The sequence below is a fragment of the Lacerta agilis genome, chromosome 3, assembly GCF_009819535.1.
Source record: "Lacerta agilis isolate rLacAgi1 chromosome 3, rLacAgi1.pri, whole genome shotgun sequence".
Classification (NCBI taxonomy): Eukaryota; Metazoa; Chordata; class Lepidosauria; order Squamata; family Lacertidae; genus Lacerta; species Lacerta agilis.
This window is the reverse complement of record NC_046314.1, coordinates 30,258,432-30,277,063: the sequence shown is the minus strand read 5'-3', so window position 1 is coordinate 30,277,063 and position 18,632 is coordinate 30,258,432. Positions and strand designations below refer to the sequence as shown.

General features: G+C 40.9%; 1 protein-coding gene across 2 annotated transcripts in view; it reads right to left on the bottom strand.

The window, feature by feature from the left end:
* FAM83B (family with sequence similarity 83 member B) overlaps positions 1-16,140 on the bottom strand; it is a 59,783-nt gene extending 43,643 nt beyond the window's left edge. The window contains exon 1 of one of the 2 annotated variants that reach the window (XM_033143168.1): positions 16,056-16,140. The gene's annotated coding sequence lies outside the window, so the exon portion shown is untranslated. Of the gene's footprint in view, positions 1-4,655; positions 4,860-16,055 lie in introns of those variants that run through there. The other variant, XM_033143167.1, reaches the window with a different exon arrangement.
* Between the last annotated feature and the right edge of the window lie 2,492 nt (positions 16,141-18,632).

The window sequence follows — 18,632 nt, the reverse complement described above, 5'->3', positions numbered from 1 at the left end:
ACAACAAAAATCCAACAAAAACAAGTTATGCTTAGAACCAATCTACCAGTCATTTCTAAGGCACTCATCAGTACAGTATGGGCTCCAGAATTGTCGATAATGAATGAAATGGAAACTACAGAGCACAGCTGCATTATAATACAGTTCAATAAAAACATCTGCCACCTCTTTGGGTTCTGGGAGGTGTGTGGAACAGCTGGAAGCAACAGCTCAACACTGGCCTTAGGCAAGTTACTAGGTCTCAGGCTAGTACCCCTTTTGCTTTACAGGAATAATAATAATTAAACCCATACACACACACACACACACAGACATCCTCTATAGAAAATCAAAATATTAAATTGCAGTGTCTTTTACCTATGGCGTTGTAGCTGATCCCTGGAAGAAGCTGAACAGAACCAATAAGTACTTTTATAGCTGGATCACTCGTCATAGTAAATAAACTTGGCCTTTTTCACAGGGTCAGAGACCAACGCCATTGTTTTGATCAGAAAACAAATGTATGCATCCCTGTTAAAACTGACTTACACCACACCTGTCTTGTTCCAAAACCCACACCTCGGAAAATCCCCTGCTATTCTTCACGAAAGACCAAACAAGAAAAGCAGCACTTGTAAGTGATCCACGCAGATTAGCACGTTCTCAAATCCCCTTCTGAAACGTAGTACCCCACCCAATTAGGACATTTTGAGTCTTGCTAAAACAATGCTTCATTAAGCAACAATAACTGTTCCAGACACTCGCCACTGTTGCACAAGAATGTCATTAATAACACAACAAAGAAATGTCTACTATGACCTACCCACACCTATGGCACTGTTGAATTAATTACTGTATAACACCAATACTAATGTACCACAACTATAAATATTATTTCATCCCTACTGTCTTTCTTCACAATGTTATTTTAAAAAAGAATAACAGTTCTTTATAATATAGGACATTTAAAAATACCTCTAAAACAAAACAAACAGATTAGTAGTATCTGTTTAAAGCAGAGGTTTAACTTTTTGAGTCCACGGCTCCCTTGACCAACTGCATTCTTTCTGTCCCCCCCCCCCCCCCGGTGGGGCTCAGGAGTCCAGTTACATCACCCTTTGCCTGCAAAGCTGGCAGCCTCTGACCCTTTTCCAGACACCTTCCCTTGTGGAGTGTTCCCTCAGCCTCCTCTCCTCTCCCCTCTCCTTGGGAGTCCTCTGGGCAGCAGCTGCTGCTGCCCCTGGTCTCTCAGCTGTCCCCCACCCACCCCAAAGAGAGGTCCCTTCTCTCACTGCCCCAACAAGGGCCTGGGACTTGTCTGTCCATTCCCAACAGCAAGGGCTGGCAGACTGACTGGCTGGGCTCCCTCACTGGCTTGCTTGCTTACTCTGAGGCCGCCTCAGCTCCTGGCAACCAGCACCCCTTGACCAGCCCCAGAGGCACCATTCACCTGGGGAGCTTATAGCCAGGGCTGCTGCAACAAACAGCCATGCAAGCCTTTGGGAGACAGAGTTGCGAGAGGGCATCAGAGGAGGGAGGGAAGGAAAGAGGGACAGAGGCCAGTGTTGCCTGCGGCACCCCTGACCATCATTCAAGGCACCCCAGGGTGCCACAGTACAGTGTTGAAAACCACTGGTTTAAAGCAAGGAAAGTATCAAAAACTCTGATACAAAAGACCTACTGCCCTATATTTAAACATGTATATTAATACATTGTCTACCATCTATACAAAAAGGGAGAACAAATGTGATCAGATTTTTGTTAGGGACAAGTATCCATATATGTTAAAAACAAAATATGGCTGCAATTCCAATGAGATTTGCTCGGGAGTAAACACAGTGGATAAAGAGGGACTTCTTTATAAACATGCACAAGAATGTGCTGTAAGGCTCCAATTTTTTAAATGCTTGGTAGGAAGTGGGGCCTACTGAAATCAGTATGACCCACTTCCTAGGAAGCATGCACAACAGGCTACTGCCTAGGGATCAAGCGGCACAGACCACTTATAATAGATGGGAACAAAATCAAAGAAAGTGCTGAAATTTAATATGCAACGTTGTTTTATTTGAAGCTTAGGTGTCCAATGGGAATGTATTCTTGAATCAAACTGCTCATGGAGAAGTTGCTCAAGGCATTTGAATTTAATGGCTAAGATCACTGTCTTAAACATTCCCCCCCCCCTCACTGAAGCCATATTAACTTACCTTTTGAATCAAGGATTTCATCTCATTAATACATATATTTCTTTGATATGAATAATACAAATTCATTTGTTACAGGCTTGATTAGCTACAGGTAAAAAGTGCAAGCAAATGTTGTATATGGGAAATATTAAAAGAATCCAGGAGCAAAAAAAAACCAAAAAACACAGCACCCAACACTCCCCTAGTTTTTCTGTCTTGTTCAGTGTGGTATAATGTAACAACCAAAGAGGGTATTACCGATGTCCTCCAACCAATTTTTAAAAATTAAATAAACCAGGCCCTTCTGTATAAACATAACAGTGTCATATTGCCTCTGTTCACTAGGAGGCACTAGACTTAATTGTACTGGGGTAGAGTCGGGTGGAAGAGAAACAGGGTGGAGGTAGAGTCGGGTGTTTCCTGTGGCTGTTCTGTTTGTGCTTGAGAAAAATAACAACAGTTCTTGTTTAGCTTCCAGATGACTGTGTCCTCCAAACATCCATGACATTTGGGACATGTGATTTAAAAGTATGCATGTACATAAATGCCCACATAAGAAGTACAGTCTCCTTGAGAAATGGCTTAAAAGTAGGTATGCAAATCATAAGGCACCTTGAGAAAAATAAGTATGGACTGCAAGTTTGAATGAACAGTGGCCTCTCATCAGCCAGCCTTGACTTTGTTTTACATTACTACTGTTTTTCTAAAAACTCTAAGGACACCAGCCCCAGCCCCACAATTCTAAGCATTCCAATTTTCTACCCCTTTGACCATAAAGGTTTTACTATTGAAGTTAGTTTATCCACTATCACGCAATATGAAAACAAATTATTATTATTTGTTACATCTGTATACCGCCCATCATCCGAAGATCCAGGGTGGTTCTCAACACAAAAATACAAAACAAGAACACAAAATACATAACAAAAACAAACCAATAGCACAGCCCCCCCCCAAAGAAAACCCCAACACGTTTAAGAGGTCATATGGAATGTTAATCAGCCAAAGGCCTGGTTATAGAGGAACAAATGATGTGTTGCAAAATTAGATGGCTGTTAGCATGCTAGCAACCAAGTAAAGATTTTTTGGGTTGATTAATTGTGTGGTTTTTAATTATCAAAACCTCAATAAAAGTGCCTTCGTTGAGACTATTGATTTAACAGAGGTTGAACTCTGCGACTAATTCTGCTTCTGCTCCTGTCGTGTGGTTGGTGGATGAATCTGATTCTAAGAGCAAAACAAATGGACTGTAATACCAGTTCCTAAGAATTGCAGGTGGGCAGTGTTGCTTCACCAGGGTTGTGCATGCCTGCTTTCCAAAGACATCTGTTTGGCCACTGTGAGAACAGGATGCTGGACTAGATGGGCCATTGGCCTGATCCACTGGGCTCTTATTTCTAATGCACAGTCAAGGGTTGCTTTCCACCGGTCCAGTCTTTCCACTAGTACTGCTTGCAAGCTAGACTCAGATGCTGAAAGCAAGCCCACCATGTTTCAATGACTTACTCCCAGGTAGCCTTACAACTTGAACATACACCATAAATCATGTAGGTTTTGCATTTGCCTTCCAGATCAGTTAAACAAAAAGGAAAAGGAAAAGGAAAGGAAAGGAAAGGAAAGGAAAGAAAGAAAGGACAAATGTAAGCCTCACAGGTGAAAATATACTGGAATTCTTATAACCCTGTTCTCTTCCACATGAAACACATCAAATATTACTGTGGCACTTGAAACAGGAATGATTTTTATCTGGTGGGAAGGGAAACAACCAAGTAGCGCCAACTCTGCCCTTCCCATCATGTGGGAGCTCTTCACCTTATCCTTACTCCTTGGTCTCTCCAACCATGGGTGCCCAGATGATCTTGGACTATAACTCCAATCTTCCCCAGACAATTTAGCCAATGGTCAGGGATGATGGGAGTTGTAGTACACCAACAGAACTTAAGGTTGAAGAACACAGCCCTAGTCAAAACTTTGTTGGATAGCTCTCTTATTTTCCTGTCCTGCCAAGTCCCCCTCTAAGATATACAACCGGGTTTCCTTTTCTTTTCAAAGCAACGTCCTTCCCTTTTTACAAGACCATTAACTCCAGGGCTTGCGCAGTGTCCGTTATGGGCTGGAGTGAGAAAAGCCTCCTTGGAGTCCTCACGTCGGAAGAGCAGCCCCTCAGCCCTGTTGTTTCCCATCCATTTTAAACTAGGACCCATGAGAATGTCTACACACTTGGGCAAACAAAAAAGCACTGGAAACCTGAGTCGGACCTTTCCCCGCTGTCAACAGAAGGAGGGCGTCAGTGTGGAGAGGAATGCGAGATGACCAGGCGCGCATCAGCTTCTGTTCAAAAAGAGAATGGAAAAGAAAGGGGGGGGGGACACTAGGCTGGTGTCTTGGCAAATTGGAAACTCCCTCCGTTGTCTGCCGTGCCCTTTCAAGAGAAACTCGCCCAAACTGAGAGGGCGGAGAGGAAGGCTGGAAAAGAAACTCAGGACCACTTACTTTGCTGCGTCCCCGCGCGCGTGGCCGTCCGTCCCCTCGGAAGCTTCTCCTAGCATGGGAATTGGCGCAGAGGCAACTGTGCGCACCGGGGGGAAAGTGGCGAGCTTCAAGTTGCAACACGGCTCCCCTCCTCGCAGGTATTTCCCGTCCTCCTCGCGCTCGCTCTCAGGAGCGTTGTGGGCAGGGATGGGCGTGGAAACCAGTTCCAACATGCTCGAGAAGTGCAAACCCAGCCCTGGCGGCCGCCGCCAAAAAGGAAATAAAAGCAGCAGCAGCAGCAGAAGTGGAGCAAGAGCTTGGTTGAACCCAAAGGACCCAGCCCTTTCCCGAGCAAAGTACAGGCCTCCTTCCCATTGTCAGCTCAGCAGCTGCTGCGGCTTCAGAGAGGGGCGGGTTCTGGAAGGGCGCCAAGGGCAAGAAGGTGGCCTCAGAGGAAGTGGGAGACTTCTTAGGGTCTCACCAGGGCTGGGCCCGTCTGTAAGGCCCACCGAGGCAGCTGCCTCAGGCGGCGCCCCCCCCCCCCCACAGAGAAGGCAGCTCTCACAAGATTTGGCTTCCATCCAGGCATTCATCTCATATTTTTAAGGCACCAGGATGGGTACCAACATTTCCGGACATATGGCAACCCTCCTAGTGCCCCCTTCACTGGAGAAGTTCTGTGTTCTGGTCACCGCAGGTGCTTCTCCTTGTTTCTCTGGTGAGGGTGGGTGGGCAGGAGGCACCTGTAGTGGTGCCAGAGAAGTTTATATCGATTCAGTTCAAATGGTAATTTATTTGCCAATGGCAAAATAAAGCCACCTCTGCTGCTTCATCATCTGGTGTCTCCAAGACTTGTGGTGAAAGAGACTGATAACAAAGAATTAAAAAAATTCCTTCCAGTTGTCAGTATTTTAATGCTCACACCAGTAGCACCTTAGAGACCAACTAAGTTTGTTCTTGGTATGAGCTTTTGTGTGCATGCACACTTCTTCAGATCTCCCAATGGGTTCTCTCACACTAGCAATGGTGCATTTTTCAGTCACAATTAGTCATAAGTTGGCAGTAGTCATAAGTTGGCACTGGGGCCTTGGCACTGGCTCATCTGTGATAGTTGTTTTGGCGAGTTCCATTTTACAAAAGGGAAACTGAAGCTGAAAGATACTGACATTCCTGAAACCATATATCAATGGAAGTTTTTATGTTTTGGATTAAGAAAGTCAGAGACACTTCCATAAAATTGATTTATTTTAAAGAACTTCTTTCTTACTCTAGAACAGTAACATTCTACAAGCATACTTGACGCCCCCCTCACCAGAAAAAGAAATGAAAGCTATCAAGGGAAGCCATAGATAGGTGGGGGAATAAGCAGAGAGGAGAGAAAATAGGGGAAATATTTAATTTGATTTTTTTTTCAGTTTATGTGGTTGACAAGTTCAGTAGTTTTGAGGATGTTGAAATGAAAAGCAACTTTCTACTAACAGTCTGATTCTTATGCGTAGAGGAACATTTAATCTATAGCAATCCAATTAAAAACACTAGCACCATTTAATTAAATTAAATGCATATGTAACATTTTCAATGCCAATTTCAGGAAGTGGTGCTTAATAATTAAATGAACCAGAGGCAAGGCAGTCATTCTCAGGTTTTCTAGGAAGCTTCCAGCAGATGACTTTTTTAACAGTTTTACAGTTTATAGGGATGAATATTCAGAATTTGCAGTGGCGGGTGGAACCTAGGGATATGCTTCTGAAGGATTTCTGTTTATAAAACCCTTTGTGAGATATAGTTTACCTGGCTATCTGATCGATATTCTTCTGCTCTGCTCTAGGAAGGATGGCCAGCACACAAAGGGGTTGTTTATTACTCAATTGGAGCAGAGTTCTATTATGTTATTTGCTCTACAAAGAGTCTTTCACAACACAGTGGACTAATAAGCTTACTTTCCTGAACACCTTTTATATTCCATCTCCTCCTTTTTCTAATGATATATGCCTTCTCTCTTTGTTCTGTGTTCAGCTTACACACCACAGAAGATGACACACAAGCCATAAATTACAGTTTCTATGTTTCTTGGTCCATGATGAGCAAACGCTTCTCTAAATTAAAAAACAAACAAACAAACAAACAAGAATTTGTAACGGTGCACTGCTATGCATTCATTCAGGAGCAAATCCCTTTTAGTTTAGTAAGGCTTCTTCTCAGGAACATGGATATAAAATTGTAGCCCCAAAGAGAGCAATCCTAATCCCTGATCTTTGCCATAGGACAGGGGCTAAGGTATGGTAGAAGTTTGTGTTATCAACAGCCTCAAAAGCCCATTTCACAGTCAGCGAGGGAAACACCAAGCTAAAGAGTAACAGCAATGAACAGACCACATTTTAGAGAATGAAGCACATGACAGAGGCATGGCAAATGGAAAAGAAAGCAGATAAAATAGACATTACAAAATCATATAAATTAACTACTGTATATTCCCACCAATGGTGGCATCTCAACTACCTCGGCAGCAGCCTGCACTGACAGTTTCCTCCCTTCAAACTGGAACCTTCAAACGTGTGCTCAAGACACAGTAAATATTAAAGGCTAAAATGTAAATCACATAACATGAATTTAGGAAGAATATCCAGGGGGAAAGGTTTTCAAAGCATTTTACAAAGTAAAATTGGACGACAATATAAAACAGCCTATGTAGGGGCTCAAGGTCCTTTGCAGGTCCATCAGTTCTAGCATACCATTTATCAAAAGCTCATGATATCAGGGTGTATTGCTATTGGCAGCTGTCATCAAATTTATAAGTGGTACAGGCAACTAGAGGTCTCTGCAGGCAGTTCCAAAATGGGCACAATAGGATCATTTCATTCTGGTTAATCTCTAGGCTAGGAGGTCACAATTAGTAGTCTCGTTCAGGTCGGTTTTGTATGGGAACATTCTTATTCTAGCAGTTATCCTTTGATACAAAATGTTGTTTCCTGACCCTTTAGTGCCTCATGAAATATTGCACTTTAAGCAGGGTGTGCCCAGGGTGTGCCTGGGGATTCAAAGAAATACAAGAATTTAAAGAAACATTTAAAAAAAATGTGTAAATGGGAAGTGTAATTTGTGAGGTTTGGGGCTGTGCACACACACACAAACTGACACAGTACCTGATGACATCCAAACATACATAAAAGCCTTTTCATTCCAACTCAGGAAATCTTGTTTTTAACTGCCGAGCCAAAATCACATTTGATCTCCCATCTTAAGTTAAATTGGTGTCTGGTGGCCAAACATAGACAAAGGTCCCCACCGCCATCTTGGGAACTCTCATACACTGAAATATGCCACAACAAACAGGGGTGAGCAGGGAATAAAATAAAAAAGCCATTCTAAATGAATCATCAAATGTAATGAGTGTTAAAAGACATCTGAAGGCAGCCCTGTTTAGGGAAGCTTTTAGTGTTTGACAGACTATTGTATTTTAATATTTTGTTGGAAGCTGCCCAGAGTGGCTTGGGAAACCCAGCCAGATGGGCGATAAATTATTAATTAATTTATTATTTATTTTATTATTATTATTATTATTATTATTATTATTATTATTAGAGCAGGGAGCTTGTTACAGAATACTACAAGCTATGACATTTCAATTGGTTTCTAGTTAAGTTCAGTTTTTTTTTAACTCCATATTGAGCCTGTTGCTTGTGGATGGATCTGTTTTCCCCTCATTTCTTGATATTTTTATTGTTTCTGTAGGGCATCACTCTAGTTTAGGCTAAATATTTTACATGCATGTAAGATGGTTGCTTGCATCCCAGTGAGGTCAGGTTTATATAGGATTGTCATATTTCAAAAAGTAAAATTCCTGACACCCCCAAAATAGTGATTCTAAGCTTTGGGACCTGTTTTTGCTGTTTTTTTCCCCGTCATGTTGCCATACATCTGGGTTCCCCCTGACATTTTGCAGAATCCCCCCGATGCCATTTTTACACACCAAAACCAGGACATATTAGAAATTTTCCTGATGTATAGCAAGCCTAGGTTTAGAATTTGGTGCCATTATTATCATTCAGGGCATGGCGGTTTTGTTTGATCTTTTGCAAACAAACCTCTCCAAAGTGTATTTTAAACCTTCGGAATTCTGAAACCTCCCTTGTATTTAAAAATGCCTTTAGGCTGCATAAAGTTTCATAATCCAGTCTTGTTCAGCAGTTGCTGAGAAAGCTGCCTTTTCACTCCTATTTTAAACACAATTAATGAAGTTGAAGGTTTCCTCATGTTACACTCAGGGTTGTTGGTTTTTTTTTTTTTTTTTTTTTTGCTGTCCTCATTAGTTTTGCTTGGCTCTCTTGAATTACATATACCTCCTTCTTGACAACACAATATATTGGCCCAGACATGTTTTACTAAATTCCAAACATTTTACAATTCCTTTTTACTTTTGCCTGAAGCTGAGTTAATGAATTTCTATAATGCGTCAGAGGAACAAATTACTCCTCCCATAATCTGAGCATGGATTTGCCATTTATGCTTATTTATTTATTTATTTATTTATTTATTTATTTATTTATTATTTGGTCAGGTGGACATAGCTATAGGGGTCTGAAACTGCTAATATATACATGCAACAGTTTGTTTTTCTTAGATACAACATTTACAACCCCATGCATCTGAAGAATAATAATTTACCATATAGTCAGTTTTTTTACATACCAAGCATTTATAAAGGGGTCTATACTCATCATGAAGTTGTTACAGTAAGTGCCACACTTTTTAAAATGGGGGGAGGGAGAGAAAGAGGTGCCAGTACTGCATACCCTTGAGTACCCCCAGAAAGAAAGAAAGAAAGCACTGATGATGATCATCAAAGAATCGAAAATGTTAGCACAAAGTTTTTACAACAGTTTGAGTTGTACAATCCACAGTGAATAAGGTCAATAGTGATGGATGTCTGATTTTATTGCCTCCCCAAGGAAGAACTAAAAGTAATGCAATATCATGCATTCAAGCAGGGGTGCTAACTTGAATAAAATATTTGCAGGGGGGGTAAGCCCCGCCCTCCATAGTTGATCACATGATGCAGTGCATGCACACCATTTGAATGGCAATGCCCATCAACTTTATGCTTGGTGACCCCCTCAAATATTTTAGGGAGGTCCCAAAGACCCCTTGGGCCCTAGGAGTTGGCTCCGATGCACTCAAGGATAGCTCAGTCGGTAGAGCACGAGACTGTTAATCTCAGGGTCTTGGCTTCCAGCCCAATGTTGGTTAAAATACCCAATTGGACAGGGTTGGACTAGACAGCCCTCGTGGTCCAACTCTACAATTCTTCCATTTAATTCAATCACTTAAAAAAAAAAAACTACAACAAGACATATGATCTAATTGACCTTTGGGACAACAGAATAACATAATAGCAGTCCTTCTGGATCAGGCCAGTGGTCCAACTAGCCCAGCATCCTGTTCTCAGTGGCCAACCAGATGCCGATGGGAAGCCTGTAAGCAGGACTGGAACATAACAGCACTACCCTTTCCTGTAAGGTAAAGGTAAAGGTAAAGGTAAAGGGACCCCTAACCATTAGGTCCAGTTGTGTCCGACTCTGGGGTTGCCGCGCTCATCTCGCTTTACTGGCCGGGTCATGTGGCCAGCATGACAAAGCCGCTTTTGGCGAACCAGAGCAGCGCACGGAAACGCCGTTTACCTTCCTGCCAGAGCGGTACCTATTTATCTACTTGCACTTTTTTCATGCCATGGATAATTTTGTACCTGTCACCACTTACCAATACCTTTTCTCTAAACTAAAAAGCCCTAAATGATTTAAGTGGCTCTGCAACACTACACAGCAGCACTTTATGAGCCTGTGATGTTTACATTTGTTCTTGGAAAAGGTAAAAAAAATAAAAATAAGATCCTTCACTAGGTCAACATTCTGTTCATTCAGAAAACTATATTGGTATGTTCCGCCAGTTATTTAATGCATGGTAATTAAGTGGCCACAGAGAAACAGGATAATAAGTGAATCATAAGACCCAGTTGTTGGTTTTTTTTTAATGAGATAGGTAAGCAAAGAAACAGACATTTTAAAAGGGGTGTTATACAATGCGGCAGCTACAGTTCTGCTGCAGGGCTTAAACGGTGTTACATCAACAAATCTAGAACACCAAGACCATACAAAAATGTCGAGCTGGTATAAAGGATTTAAATACCATGCAACCGTATATTTCAAAACTGCCTGAAAATTGAAGACCATTGAAATATGCAAGATATAGAATCGGCTGAATGAAGAGCATGTTGGACATCTGAAATAAAACCATAACTGGATTTTTATTAATCTGCAAGCATGAAGATTTTTGTATTTTATCATGGTGGGTTGTTGTTGTTTTTTTGTAACTTCCCTGGAAGTTTTTCTGAAAGGTGGTACATAAATCCTTTTTTAAAAATGAGTGAATTTTGGAGAACAACCTTACAGCTGACTTTCAGCTGCCTAGGAAGCTGTGCAAGCATTACTTCTCCTGTGGAGAAGGAGTGGTGCCACTAGAACATCACTTATGGTGCCAGAGGAACCTTAGGCTACAGACCAGTGAGAAGCCCCACTGCCATTATGTCCTGCTGGCAATGTCCTGTTGTAAGCAGAGACTGAAATGGCGGCATTATGGAGCCAGGATCCACAGGATCCCAAGCTTTTTTTGCTCCCCTGACGTGCCTCTGAAAAGGGCCCAGAATCCTGGGTGAAGAGGGCAGTAAGATAACTCCCACTGGAAGGATATTTTTTAAAAAACAACAACAGGAAAACCTTCCACTTCACCAGCAAGGCTTGGGAAATGGCAAGAACGCCACAGGGTCACCTCCCCAAACACTATTGTTCTCTTGGTTGATTAGCAAGGTAATCATTTAACAACCAATTTAATGAAGTTTTGGATAGATTATGCATCAGTAATAAAGTCCCATTCAGAATGTGAAATCAAAGGAAAACCTATACAAAGGGAAGCGATTAGAATGATCACAAGGCTTATTTGTGGTAAAGTTATTTGATTAGAGCAAAAATAGGTAGACAGCTGTAACTGCATTGCATATATTATAAAGTCTCTTGCCCAGCATCTACATTGATAATTCAGTTTTTAAAAATAAATAAATACAGCACACATAACACACACAAAAATATCACAATGCAAACTATATCCTAACTGACAATAGCCTTAATAACATATAATTAATGGGTGCTACCTGCTTAATTTGCATTTATATTATTTTAATTTGTTTTTTATACAGATTAATGCAGGCAAGATGACGCACTGGCGTAATCTAAGATATTAGATGAACAAGGCGAATACTCTGTATTTATTAACATCCATGCAGTATTATTTCATATAACAAATGCATGGCATCCACAATTGCTTAACTCATTTTATCCCTTTCATCCCCTTCCTTTTACTGCAGGTGTTGTTGAACTCAGCCCCAGCCAGCATTGGGGTCACAGATGATGGGAGTGCTCATTCAGCAACATATCTCATACCTCCAGCATAATTTTAAATTATCCAGCTTCCCCAAAAGAACCCTGGGAACTGTAGTTTTAAGGGTGCTGGTAATTGTTTCCAAGATTCTTTGGTGCAGGTAATTACTTAGTTCCTTACATCATTTCCTTATATCATTACATGAGTTATGTTTTTGTATTTAACTATAAGATAAGTGAACATGTAATGGAAGGAAATCAGTAATTTAATTTCCCAGTCTATTTGACACAGAATGGAATAAAGTGGACTGTCTTGTAAACAGGAACCTTTCAATGAAAGGCACAGTATCCCATAAAAGACTCAGGGGCATTTTGCCAGCTATTACTGGAGATAAATGTGCTGCAACTGCTTTTTTTTTTTTAAATGCCACCAATTTGGGAATAAATTAGTAACAACTTGCACATTTGTTTTCTAAAATGTGGGTTTTATCTATATTTCCATAATTTTATAATGACTACTGTTGATATCACTGCCATTTTCTTGTGAATATTTCATGTAAACTACCACTGATCAGGACTGGGGGGGGGGGGAGTCAAAGTCCCCTAACTCCACAGTAGTATTTTGATCTTGATAGGGGCACACAGGATGCACAGATATACAGGTAGCTAACAACCATCTCACTGGGCCCTGAATCAGGACGATTATGAGAGTGACACAAATCATATGTTGTTTTCTCGGCATAAAAAAGTGAGGAAAAAAATAATATCTGACTTCAGGCCAAATGAAGAAGCTAACACAAGAGAGGCAACCAGTTCAATGTTTGCTTTTCCTTGCTCTCCTATGATTGATCTGGAAATATAGCAGAAGATATTGACTTTTGTTTTTATTTTTAAGAACCACCACTGAAAGACTGTTTCAGATGTATCCTATAAGGCTTTTCTGAGTCACTGGAAATTCAGGTTAAAAGAAATACCAGTTGCCCGTTTTCATTTCTGTTTTTATGTAAGCTCAAGCTGTGTTATCTCTATTTTGCAAAATTCCCCTCCTTAGGCAAACAGAGGAAAGTTGATAAATGCAAATATTAACCAGTTTTATGCCAGCTTTATTCTAAACATTCATGTACAGATATGCTTGCTAGTATTTTGACTATCTTATTGGTACTTTTGATCACGAAAGACTTCAAGCCTTTTTTTGCTTTTTTCATTAAAAAAACTAATGAAAAGCAGAAATTTTTGCCTCACAGTCAGAATCACAAAGAGAACACGATTCCCTATTTTAGGAGTGGAGTTTAAGAAATTCTGTGATGTGAAAACAACTATATATATATCTAGATAGATAGATAGATATAGTAAAGGGACCCCTAACCACTAGGTCCAGTTGTGGACGACTCTGGGGTTGCGGCGCTTGTCTCGCTTTATTGGCCGAGGGAGCCGGCGTACAGCTTCCGAGTCATGTGGCCAGCATGACTAAGCTGCTTCTGGCAAACCAGAGCAGCGCATGGAAACGCCGTTTACCTTCCCGGCAGAGCGGCACCTATTTATATACTTGCGCTTTGACGTGCTTTCGAACTGCTAGGTTGGCAGGAGCAGGGACCAAGCAACGGGAGCTCACCCCGTCGCGGGGATTTGAACCGCCGACCTTCTGATCGACAAGCCCTAGGCCAGGCATAGGCAACCTTCGGCTCTCCAGATGTTTTGGCCTACAACTCCCATGATCCCTAGCTAACAGGACCAGTGGTCAGGGATGATGGGAATTGTAGTCCGAAACATCTGGAGAGCCGAAGGTTGCCTATGCCTGCCCTAGGCTCTGTGGTTTAACCCACAGCGCCACCCGCATCCCAATATATATATATATATAACAAGCAGCAACTGAAGTAGTCACAATCAAAAAGAAAATGTGTGGTTACTTCCATCTCATAGACATATTTCTTGACCTACTGTAAATATGATCGAGAAGTAAAGCACCAAAATATTAATTAATTTGGAATGATAAACCAATTGTGAGAGTTTGGGGTGATCTATTGCAGGATTTCAGCATATTGTATAGCATCTGTTCAAAACCTTTGAAAAAAAGATATGTGGGCTGCAATCCTGTACCCAATTGCTTGGCTATAAAGCTTATTGAGAGGCCAGTGCGGTTCAGCAGTTGCAATTTTGGACTAGGATCTGGGTAACGGAGGTTCCATTCTTTGCACAGCTATGAAGCTCATTGGCCTTGGGCCAGTCATCATCTCTCCATCCAGCCTCACAGAGGTTGACAAAATATGAGGGGGGTGGAGTGTAGGATGCAAAGAAAAGTTACAAAAATGAATTTTATTTTATAAAATTACTCTTTCATTCACCATATATAAAAACTACTGTAAATAGACACAAAAGGCATTTTTCACCATTTCTAAACCATTAAAAACAACAACACCTGAGTTGCTACAATTGTAAAGGAACAACAGAATTTCCCCAAGACAATAGCCAATTTTCCTGTTTAGTCATTTGAACATGTCTTTCCAGTATTCCTAAATTTTGTCATGAGGCTGAAGATGGATTGATAAACAGGAAGAAAATGTTTATTAATTATTATTATTATTATTATTATTTTTAAAAACTTATTTATGCCGTTGTCAAAGAAAAGCAGAAAATAATTCCTGATCATTTCCTGTGCACATCATTAGATATATTGTGTCATATTGATTGAGTTTTAAATTGCTTCATACTGCCAAGTGGTTCATTCCCTGCTGGAAGTTATGATACTTCATGTTGTGATGGAAGTGGATCATTTGTTTTTCTAGAACTCCTATATTATTATTCTGATGCCCCGTGCCTGTCAGTTCGTACCAACTTTCACTACTGGTCAGATGACTTCCTCAATATTTCTACATCGTCTCACACAACAGTTCCCCATTCCTGACCCCAATAACAAAATATTAGACACCATCACTCTAGTCCAGCAAGAATGATCCAAGCACTGAATTAGGTCACCTTCCATAATGGAAACTCAACACGCAAAAACATGATGCGTCTGTTATTCTCATTGGCTGAATGTCCGCATCCTTTACCTCAGCCAAAAGCGGCCATATCTGCTTTGTGATAGCGTTTGCTACCTTTGCTACTCCCTTTCTAACAGGTGCCTGGCAATAGCAAAGGAAACAGCACTCACCATCTGTTGTGTGTGTGTGTGTGTGTGTGTGTACAGACCCATGTACACAGGAAGTGGCTACACATTGGGAGTTTTTCCATTGGTGCCTGTCTATCACACAAATTGCTTCTTTTCATTTTCTTTCGCCTACAGATCCAAATGCTGTTATATCCACCAAATGAATAAAATAACAGAATCAGAAAGCAGAGATTAAGTCCATACCTGGGATACGGCTATTTAATAACATAATACACTGCAGGATAAAACAGCTGTCTACCACAAAGCAAAAAAGTTCCCTTTATGTCCAGAACATGTAATCACCTGAGCTGGAGTCTGTTGGCACTAAAGGAGAGACTTTGTGAAATACTGAATAAGTTGAAGCGATAGAATAAAGGGTGTGTCTGATTTTCATGGGCTGGCCTCATTTCAAGTCATCCTTGCCAACTTTTATTTAACAGTGAGACTTCCTGGTTTGAAATTATCAAATCAGCTAGCTGGAATAATTTTTTGTTCAATATATCTTTTTTTTTTAAATAAAAAAAACAAGAAAAGCTTTCAGACTTTCTATATTTTATAAGAATTACTGTGCTGCAGCCGATACTGAACTATAGATTAGTAACTTCTGGGAAAAGGAAATACGCCTGCAGTCTACTTCAGGTAGTCAAAGACAAAGTTACAGGAACCCAACTGACAATGAAATGATTCCAGAAATAATGATTCTTTAAACAAAAACAAAAAAAACAGCTACACATGTAAGCATATATATAGGTATACATGTATGATACAAAGCTACAATAGACAAATACAAGTTCTCCAAACTTTCTTAGATAACATATTGTATATTTAAAAAAATCAGATTCAAACCTGTAGTCCAAAAGTGAGCCATTTCTGAATTGTAGGCAAGGAGCAAAGATACTAACGTTCATGTATTGCTCCTTAAACAACGACATTTGGCTGAGCTCTTATATAGGGGATCAGTTGCCAATCCATGTATCTTCAACAGCTGTAATTCTCATAAGTGGCTCCTACACGTGAGTAAACCAATTGCTCTAAAGCTGAACTATTTAAAGGAAACCTGTCTTAACATTTACTATTCCCAAAGAGACAATGTAAAATCATTTCCAAAAAATGCAGACCAATCTATTTTAGCAATTACCCCAACCAGAGATAAGGTGTTCGAAGTACCTATATCCAAGCTATTGCAGAACATAAACTCCCTTTGTCCATTCATGAGAATGATTTGAGAGCCATTGCAAGGGAAATGAGAACTTGATCTATGCCTAGATGGGAAGCCCTGGGAGCCTGTCTAAGTTACTCTGAACTTTCCAAAGAAAGAGCGGTATTTGCAGGAGGAACTAATAATAAGCACAGGCATGTTGTAACAAGTGGGACCTCCAACAGAATGTTGCAGTGTAGAATGTTCCTGTTCAGCATTGAAGCCAGTCACGAATTCTTTCAGGATATTCCACTACATATCAAAGAGCTCCCCCTTTGTAAGGTGAAAGTATAAAGATTCCCAGAGTCTCTTTAAAAAAAATCACATCTGCTCTCGTATCTATGAACAGGATGATGAAGGCAGGAAATTAAGTCCACACAGGGAGAAAATCCATTGAGACAGTTTTCACTGCATCTAAAATTAATGCTAAACAGAATTGAATTAGCATAATTAAGGCCACATGAGTTGCAGGCAATAAAAATCCTTTGTGGTGCAAAAGAATGAAGAATTTCACTAGGTCAGGCATAGGCAAACTCCGGCCCTCCAGATGTTTGGGACTACAATTCCCATCATCCCTAGCTAACAGGACCAGTGGTCAGGGATGGTGGGAATTGTAGTCCCAAACATCTGGAGGGCCAGAGTTTGCCTATGCCTGCACTAGTAGAATATTATTATTTTTAAACACCACCCCCCAAACCAGACTTGGGACTGGCTGTTTCTGTGGGTTTACCTTCACTAAGCTGTTGGAAAAGTTAACTGCAAAGTAACGTCTGTGATTTCTGGACTAATGTTTCATCAGCACTTGTATTTCTCCAAGTTAAGCTGAATTATACAGCAATGAATAGGGTGTGTGGATATGGGACTGAAACACAATTTCTCAATCGCCCGCTCTGTTAGCACAGTTTCAAACTCTTAATGTGGAAGGTTAACACTGAATCCGGACGACTCCTTGATATTGAGGTCCCATCTTGCCAGGTGAATCTCAGCAGCATGGGAAAGCAGACAGGTTTGACTCGTTTGGCTGCTGTCTCCATATCCTTGAGGTAAGGCTAGGTACCATTGGGCTTGTCCTGCTTTAGTTTCATTGCAGTTTCAAAAGACTGGCATTCTCTTCTGGAAAAAAGAACGAGCCTCCTCGTTCCTGCTAACTACAAGAGAGACTCCTCCAGCAATCCCAGTCACATTCAGATCATGTGTGAAGTATTTTGAAATAAAAAAAACCCACAAAACCTCCCTAAAGTGATTGCAGTGCAGTTTTATATATACATTTCATTTTATATAAAATGAAAGCAGTTATCAGTTATTTATTCCAATGAAGTTGCAGCTATTTATTTATATATGTAAGTCAGGCATGAGAGGATCCAATCCCCCATGGTAGGTTGCCAGGAACTGATAAGACAAGGAAAGTTCTTACCAATGCTATTTATTCAATATTCACAGAGAGAGGCTTGGAAATGCAGCCTCTTGGAGTAATGGCGTTGCTCCAAGTGAGTCTCCACCCCCTCCCTCTCTCCCTTCATGCATCATCACTACAGGTGCTGAGAAGTGCCCTCTGCCTCTGAGCTCTCTGCTCTCCTACTTTCAATGCCTGCTGGGTTCTGGGAGAGGGGGAGTTTGGAATGCTTTCTAAAGACACTGTGTCCATCATCTGTCCCCCCTCTGGTGCTTCTCCTTCCTCATCTCCCATTATTTCCCAGCTTTTCTCATCTGCCTCTGAGCTGTGATCTCCCTCAAACCCCTGTTGCAATTCTGAACTGTCTTCTTCTTCTCTGGAAGGGTTGGGCTGGGGAGGGGAGGCGGTCTCCACTATTCCTCTGCTGCCCAGTCCCTGACATCATATTTATTCAAAACATACCAACACAGGAAGTTCCCTTATACTGAGTCAGACCAGCAGTCTTGCTCAGTGCTATCTACACTGACTAGTGGTGGGACACGTTGGGGTTTCCTACGTGGAGATGCTAAGTGACTGAACTTTGAGCTACAGAGCTTTCCCCAATATATACATGCCGTATTCCATCTAAGATTAAGGATGGATCTAGGACTAATCTACTGGTCAATTTAAAACATTATAAATGCATTATAAGCCTGTGACACCAGAGGGCGCTATAGAGCAGTGTAAAATCATCAATGTAAAATTGCACTAATGTTTCTTTTTAAAATGTTTTTACAATCAGTATAGATCCAGCCCTATACTGAATTGGAAAATGCTATTTTTAAAAATGTGC